This window comes from Fragaria vesca, linkage group LG2, assembly GCF_000184155.1.
Source record: "Fragaria vesca subsp. vesca linkage group LG2, FraVesHawaii_1.0, whole genome shotgun sequence".
In the NCBI taxonomy this organism is placed as follows: Eukaryota; Viridiplantae; Streptophyta; class Magnoliopsida; order Rosales; family Rosaceae; genus Fragaria; species Fragaria vesca.
The window spans coordinates 9,061,386-9,070,171 of record NC_020492.1 but is presented as its reverse complement, the minus strand read 5'-3'; positions in this window follow the sequence as shown (position 1 = coordinate 9,070,171).

The window sequence follows — 8,786 nt, the reverse complement described above, 5'->3', positions numbered from 1 at the left end:
TGTTGGAGAATGTGGGAGACTCCCACATTGGAAAAATAGTTTTGATGTTAGCCTTTATATGTATTCACTTGATATATGTGTTAATAGGCTTTGAGTGTGTGTGTGTAAGCTTTCAAAGAACTATGGAGAAAGTGTGTAACCATTAGAATACACACAAATAGTTGGAAGCTTAATGTACATTACGAATTGTACAAGACCAGATTGGCATATTCCATGAGCCGGTTGAGTCGGTACTCATGCAATCCTTGTAGAGAACATTGGCATGCTTTAATTAGAGTATTAAGATACTTAAAGCATACAATTAATTATGGTCTTCATTACACAAAATATCCTCATGTTTTGGAAGGATATAGCGATGCCAATTGGATCTCCAGAAGCACGGATAGTAAATCCACAAGTGGTTATGTTTTTACACTTAATGGAGGTGCCGTGTCTTGGAAGTCATCTAAACATACATGCATAACACGTTCTACAATGGAATAAGAATTTATAGCCTTGGATAAAGCTGCCGAAGAAGCCGAGTGGCTTCGAAATTTCATTGAAGATATTCCATTATGGCCTAAGCCATTAACGGCTCTATGTATCCATTGTGATAGTATGGCTTCCCTAAATAGAGGCAAAAACACAATGTATAATGGTAAGTCAAGGCATATTAGGCGACGACATGCTACAATACGACAATTACTCTCCAATAGCGTTATAGCATTGGATTATATTAAATCAAAGGAAAACTTGGCTGATCCTTTGACTAAAGGCCTACCTAAAGAGCAAATCGTATTTACATCGAGGGGAATGAGTCTCAAGCCAACACAATGAATCATTACTTGGCGGAAACCTAACCTAGCAACATTGGAGATCCCATGGTCTAGGTTCAATAGGCAAACTAGTTGAGGAAGACTCACGTTACATAACACACATTCGCCTATTCCAATGACGATTCAAAGTGTGTTTCCGTTGATGATTAAGGGATGAATAATTTATTCTTAATTATGCTAATAGCTTTTCTTAAAGTGGGATAGAACGGACTATCCTTAATTAGCATTACCTATATGAGAGTGATGTGGGTCGTATCCATGAGAATTGATATGGTTAAATTCTCTAGAGCTCTCATGAAGTCGGGATTTTTTCAGGACCAAAATGAACACAACCGTATAAACTGGAAATGTGAAGATGACATATGTGTTCCGCTTATTGTTTCGTATTACTACCAAATGGTGATCAGTTCGAGATGAAATTTATCACTACCTCACTAAGTAATACCGATAAGTTGTTACTAGGAAAGGTTCAAGTCCAAAAGACACATTTTCCGATGCATATTGATTCTACTTTCTCCGAAAATTTTAAAGGCTTATTTTCTTGACATTGTTGAAGAATGTGGGAGACTCCCACATTGGAAAAATAGTTTTGATGTTAGCCTTTATATGTATTCACTTGACATATGTGTTAATAGGCTTTGAGTGTGTGTGTGTGTGTATATATATAATTATTTATATATGGGCCTTGGGGTCTTATAAATAAAAATCAGAAAACTGTTTTTCCTTTTATCTGGATTCTATTTTGCAACAGATATGTCTGTTGGAAGAGTCTGGTTTTGAACAAACCATTGCAACGTTTTAGTTCTACCGAAGCATTGCAATTGTTCAATTCGTAGTCTATAAGAGACGATCAAACCAGAAAAATCAAAAGAATAAAAATCCTTCTCTTCTTCCCTTAATATTTTTTAAGAAACACAAAATACAGTTTGCCAGGAATTCTGTTGAAGTGCATAAACAGAATTCGTGTCACATCCCGACCCTTAAATTTTTACCTTATTTACTAGCTTGGTTATAATAAGAATTTTACCGTCTCCGTCATTGAGGTAATAGTTTAATCGGTCCCTAGAGGTGTTTTGAGGGACGATTAATTTCGGGGAATTATTCGTAGGAGAAAAACATGACAACGGTAAAAATGGTAAATTTTAGCTAGTAAAAGGTAATTTTTATTCGGGTATTATTTTTTCGGGGTGTTTTATTTTTGGAATTGGGTTGTATATAGGACTTGGACCGGGTAGGAGGCCCAAGCCTATTTCTTCTTCTTCTCTCTTTTCTTTCTCTCTTCTCTCTCTCCCCCGCCGGTTTCCTCCGCTCAGCTCGCCGCCGTCCGGCCACCGTAGGCCGCCGCTCCGGTCCCATTCGGTTGCCCTCCGACCCAGCTTCCATTCTAGGCCGGTGAAGGCTGCCCTAGCGCCGCCGTGAAGGAGTTCTCCCGCCTAGAACCTCGGGCTGCCCAAAGTCCTCCTTCGCCGGAACTCCCTCCTCTGGCCACCAATCCGGGCAAGCTTGGTACAGTTTTGAAGGTCTCCAACCCAGCTGCCTTGCCCTAAAAGGGCTCACTCCGGTTCGCTTCAGGTAATGAGAAATTAGAGGTGGAAGTTCTAGGGTGTTTTAGATGTTTTTGCTCGTTTGACCTAGTTAGGCTTGGATTTTGGGTTTGTGCTAGTTAGGAAAGTTGTAGAGGGAGTGGAGAGGAAGCTACTGTTAAAATTTGATAGGATTTGGAGGTCGCCGGAATCGGCCTCCGGCCGCTGCTGCTGGCAGAGCCTCCGCCGGCGCCGCCACTGTTTGGAAGATTTTTAGGGCTTTAAATTTAGAATATTAAGGGGAGTTTGTTGAAGTGAGTTATGGAATTTTTGGATGAGTTTTGGATAGGTTTATGAATTTCCGAAGTGTGGTATTTTTGGCGGTTAATTAATGTAGAATCCGGCCGTAGGATTTAAGTCGTATTTTTGGGGAGGTTGTAATTACGGCTGCCGAGTATAATATTTAAGTTCGGATCGTTTCGATTTAAGAATATCGAAGTTAGGCAATGATGAGCGTAGCTATGGCTCTCGGTTAATTTTGCCTATTTTGTTTAAATATTGGAGTTTTAGTTGGGAATTAATTTTTAAATTTGTGCCAGGTTTCGAGGAAACCTCATTGGAGTGGCGATTTGGATTTCGTCGGGCTTATGCCTAGAGTTATGAGTGGACTTTTGTTTTAAATAAAATGCATGCTATAGTTCATAGATGAACAATTAATGTTGTGGAGCATTTTGACGTCATTTTATTTTGACGATTTTATTTCTCTTGGAGAGTTACCGAAAATGGGATTTTCGGTGAATATAAATATGTATTTATGAGGAGAGTATGTATAAAAATGCTAGCTAGCCCTATGTGTCTGTCCACCTTAATGGCGTAGCATATAGCCGCATTATGGTGTGACGTGAGCGTTGGACGCGAAGCGTAGTAGCCCTATATGAGTGGTTAATTCATACAGGGGGTATGGGCACATATTTATACACCCGTCTGTCCACCTTAATGGCGTAGTGTAGCACCGCATTAAGGCGTGACGTGAGCGTTGGACGCGAGCGTAGTAGCCCTATATAGACCCATGAATTTATATAGGGAGTATGAACGTGTGTAAATAGATACATATATTATAGAGCCTGAGAGGCTCGACATTTATGAGATAAAAGTTTTATCGCTTGCAGCATGCATTCGATTTTCCTTGGAAATTGATTTGGGGAAACATAAATATTTTATTCGTTAATTTATTTTTGTCCACTCACTCTAACGTGTTTCAAATGTTTTCCCCTGGGCTCTTCGTTTTAAAAATGCCCAGTTTGCAGGATTGCATAGTTGAGGTCGGGCGTACATGGGGATGAGACATAGTCATCATATAGCTTCCGTTTGTTAATTTATTATGTTTCCTTTTTTTCCTGTTAGAGTTGCCCTGAACCTAATAATGGTTGGATATGAGATTTGTTTAGATTAGTAAATAATTTGGGTGGTGTTGTGTTTTGGGGAGCACGGAGACTCCAGGAGTTTAAGGTTGGATTTAAATTTTCAGAAGTGTTTGCAGGTATTATTAGGAAGGGTTGTCCATTTTCAAGGGAGGTTATGCCGATTTTTCGGTAAATTTTCCTTGGAGGTGGTCCCCGCACGACTTATTCTGGGTTTCAGGGTGAAATTTGGGGTGGGTCGTGTCAGTTGGTATCAGAGCACTAGGTTATTCGTTTCCTTTCTCTTTTTAGTACTATCTCATATTCTTGGTCATGCTTAGTGTCTATAGAGTGATGGTCCGACCGCGGCGGATCTATTAGCATTATATGCTTTAGACACTATGTGTTGATTAGGTTTGTGATGTAGTTGTTCTTCTTTTATTTATGGACAGTAGTGTGCCATAAATGTCTACATCTCTAAGACTATGCCTCCGTACGCCGACCTCTTGAGTGTTCATCCTTCGAGTTTTGAAAAGGTGTATAGTTTGCACCTATTCCAAGGTTCATTAATTTAATATTTTTGATATTAATTGTTGGAGTTGTTTTGCGAGTGGGGAACGAAAAAGCTTGTTAGCATTCCTTTCAGGTATCCAATGATTGATTGGGTTAATTAAGATTAGGGTTTCAGATTAAGATGCTAAGGTGAGCATCTTGTGCAAATCTGTTGGGTGAAATGTTGATGATTAATGCCTTGGAGTTGTCCATTTTTTTGTGGGCAAGATTGGAGTCAAAATTGATAGATGGGAGATTTTCGTATTGAGTTACGTGACTTTTGAGAGAGTTGAGTTGGAAGGAAAGTTCGAAGTAGTGGTGTATTCTATTGATGAAAAAGTTAGTTGAAATGATGAGGTGAGGTATCCAATGGTAATTCAAAGGGGTACCTATATGAGTTGTTGAGGACCCTAGTCTTGGGTTAATCAAGGTTTTAGGAAATTTGTGGCTAGTGATTGGATGGTAAGGTATTGCTGCATAAAGAGCTAAATGTCAATTTAGATAAGTCTTGATTGAAAGCCATTTTGCCGACAATTTTATCTGCAACATAAATCAATTGGGAACATGTTGGGATAATTTTGGTTATGGCGGTATATGTTCTGGTTTCTGCAGTGCTAATTATGGATATGTTTCTATCCTTAGAGCATTTTATCTAGATGGTAGTGGTAATATATTTTGAAAATGATGGATGTTAGTAGTCGATGAATAGTAAGTTTTCTGATGATTTTGGTCTCTATTGTGGGTTAGTTGAAGTTTGTTAAAACACTAAGTAGAATGACTTGGATTGTTGGTTTTACAAAAGTCATTCGTCAGTGCGTTGTGACAACTTCTTGTTGTGCCACAGTTGGGGAATTTTATAATTTTATTGATGGCATTAAATGTTGAGTTTCAAGCAAGTTTGGAATTATGGAGTGAGTTGTCGGTTATATTATTTTAATCGTGGGGCCAGTATGGATTCTTTTGGAATTCCAGGTGTTGAAGTTTGGTTTCCAAATTTGTTGAGTGTTTGGGAAGATGATAATGTAATGGAATCGAAAAGTAATGGTGGAGTGAGAGCGGGATGGTTGTGGTCACTCCAGTTTTACGACAACACATGGTGAAATTTTAAATAGGTGTTGTCATGAGTTTTTGTTTTATAAATTCTAAGGTAGATGCATGAAATTGGTGGAAGTGGCAGCGGTAGAATAGAACCCACTAGATCATAAAGCAAGAGTGCGTGGGTGTCCAAAGTATTTTTTAAGCAATGTCATTCCGGGTGGATGATGTAAGTCTCAAATTTGTGATCGAAGTTGGTTTTGACATCATTTCGTTCACAATGGGTGACTACAGGCGGCAAATCTGTTCTCACCTTATTTCTAATTCGGTGAGATGGAGTAAAGTTTTGGTTGTGGTGTGTGTGGGAATATTTAAATTATTCCTACTGTAGTTTTTAGGTAGTATCCTCAGAGCTTGAAATTTTGGAATGCGGATTCAACGCTTCGATTTGAAGGGTAGAAATTCTGGTTATTTTGTCGAAGTTTCGAGGTAAATGATATTTGGTAGTTGTGTCGTAGTCATGGTTCCGGAATAAATCCAGTGGTGATCCCAAGTGAGCTGGAGTTCATTTAAGCGATGAGTCTTGGTGCCGTAAATCCTATGTGGTAGTTTAAGAGTTGCATGGTGATGTTGATTTGATGGTTTGTGTCGTTGTAGGTATATTTCATGATGTAGCATTATGGGAGAAGGTTTTCCCCTGTTGACTCAAGAAGTTTTTCGAGTCAAGGTTTATTAAGAGATTATTATGGCGAATAGTAGATTTATTGATAGGTTGATCAACGTCTCTTCTCAGGATCGTTTTGTGGTGGGACCACTCATTGATCCAAGTTTTTGTTTGGGAGGTCTTTGCTTTTTGGTTGTGCGTTTATCTGTTGGTGTTAGGATGATTAGTGGAGGTTTCTAGTGCGATTTCGAAGCGGGTTCTGGCGAATATCGGAGATCTGTGGAGCTTTTGAGCTCGAAGTTAGAGGACTTGCTTTTCGTGTGCTTTAAATTATTTCTTTTGGAGCTTGAGTTGAGTTAAGCCATGAGTTTTGATTCTTGCTTGAATTCATGGTTTTCGTTAGTTGGTGAACCACAAGGTGTAGTAGTGGGTCTTGTATAAAAATTTGTCTTTGCTTTTGTTAGTCGCATAAGTTATTGCAAGCTCAGTTTTCGAAGAATCTTTTTGGTGGGAAGTCGTGGCCTGGGATGTGTAGGAGACTTGAGCATATCTGATTTTCAGATTGTTTTCTGCTATCAGATTTATTGTTGTTAGAGGTAAGGAGGTGTTCTATTTATGTGGATTTCAACGTCAAGTTTATCATCATGAATTGACTGTGCCAATTTTTCGTGGGCATTATTAGTCAGTTTTGTTTATGGCGAGCATGGAGGAATTCCTAGTTTCCACATGATAGTCATGATTCCGATTATCTTCTGGTTTGTGGTAAAGAGAATAGTGGAGATAGTAGAATCAGGAGAGTTGGAATTCCCATAAGCTGCTAGTCTGGTGGTGCATAAAATGGTAATGTAATAATTTTGGTGGAGAGACCTAAGTGACGTGCTATTGATCTTTTCATAATGTTATCTCGAAAATCGAAGTTATCATTTGTTGGTGGACTGGTCATTTAGGCAGAGCAAGGTTATCTTGTGGACTTGCGAGAGCTTTGGCTCCGCGAAAGACTCTGCGAGGTGTCTCGGTAGTAGGAGTGATTGTTGCAGTTCTGCAGTGTGTGCATCCTTAAAAGTCTGTTCACTTAACTTAACGGGTCTTAATTTTGACCCCTATGAGCATGTGGGAATGTGTGAACTTTAGTTTCCTAGCAAGTGGGTTTCATTGTCGAGCTGTGAGCAGCGTATTGACGAGGTTGTCGCGTGACGTTAGGAGATTTGAGCCCGATGGTGATAGAAAATTTATGCGCTTTATTTGGGTTAACTATTTCCATTGCTCAGGAAAGAGTGTGCATACCTACGGGTACTCGTACTCTGGAATAGGTATCACTGAACTCACTTACGTGTAAACGTTAGTGGCAGTTCAATGAAGGATTTAGAGTCTTTGAGAAGATTTAAAATAATTCAGGATTTAAATGAAAAGGTTAAAGGAGTTTGAGGTAGACTTAAAGCAGCTCTTAGTAGCCAGTAGATTTATAAAGATGTTCGCATGAAGGACCATGAGTTTCAAGTGAGTATTTTGGGTGTTTTCGAAATTGTCTCCTTGGAAAGGGGTGGTACGTTTTAGTAACGTGCAAAGCTTGGTCCAAGATTTATTAGTCCTTACGGGTTTTTAGATCAAGTTGGCTCTCTTGCGTTTCAGTTAGTTTTGCCTCCAGAATTATCCAGGATACATAATGTGTTCCATGTATTCATGTTTCACAAGTATATTGCCGATTCCTCTCATGGGTTGCAAGAGCAGCCGATTATTTTGTAGAAAGATTTGACCTTTGATGAGGATCCAGTTCAGTTTTTAGACCAGAGGGAGCAACTGCTTAGAAGCAAATCTTTTCCTCTTGTTAAATTCTGTGGAGGAGTCACCAAGTAGAAGAAGCTACTTGGGAATCAAAGGAGCAAATGAGGCAGTAGTATCCTTATCTCTTTGATTTGTCAGGTATGTAAATTTCGAGGACGAAATTTTTATAAGGAGGGGAGAATTGTCACATCCCGACTCTTAAATTTTTACCTTATTTACTAGCTTGGTTATAATAAGAATTTTACCGTCTCCGTCATTGAGATAATAGTTTAATCGGTCCCTAGAGGTGTTTTGAGGGACGATTAATTTCGGGGAATTATTCGTAGGCGAAAAATATGACGACAGTAAAAATGGTAAATTTTAGCTAGTAAAAGGTAATTTTTATTCAGGTATTATTTTTTCGGGGTGTTTTATTTTTGGAATTGGGTTGTATATAGGACTTGGACCGGGTAGGAGGCCCAAGCCTATTTCTTCTTCTTCTCTCTTTTCTTTCTCTCTTCTCTCTCTCCCTCCCGAGCTCTCTCTCCCCCGCCGGTTTCCTCCGCTCAGCTCGCCGCTGTCCAGCCACCGTAGGCCGCCGCTCCGGTCCCGTTCGGTTGCCCTCTGACCCAGCTTCCATTCTAGGCCGGTGAAGGCTGCCCTAGCGCCGCCGTGAAGGAGTTCTCCCGCCTAGAACCTCGGGCTGCCCAAAGTCCTCCTTCGCCGGAACTCCCTCCTCCGGCCACCAATCCGGGCAAGCTTGGTACGGTTTTGAAGGTCTCCAACCCAGCTGCCTTGCCCTAAAAAGGCTCACTCCGGTTCGCTTCAAGTAAGGAGAAATTAGAGGTGGAAGTTTTAGGGTGTTTTAGATGTTTTTGCTCGTTTGACCTAGTTAGGCTTGGATTTTGGGTTTGTGCTAGTTAGGAAAGTTGTAGAGGGAGTGGAGAGGAAGCTACTGTTAAAATTTGGTAGGATTTGGAGGTCGCCGGAATCGGCCTCCGGCCGCTGCTGCCGGCAGAGCCGGCGCCGGCGCCGC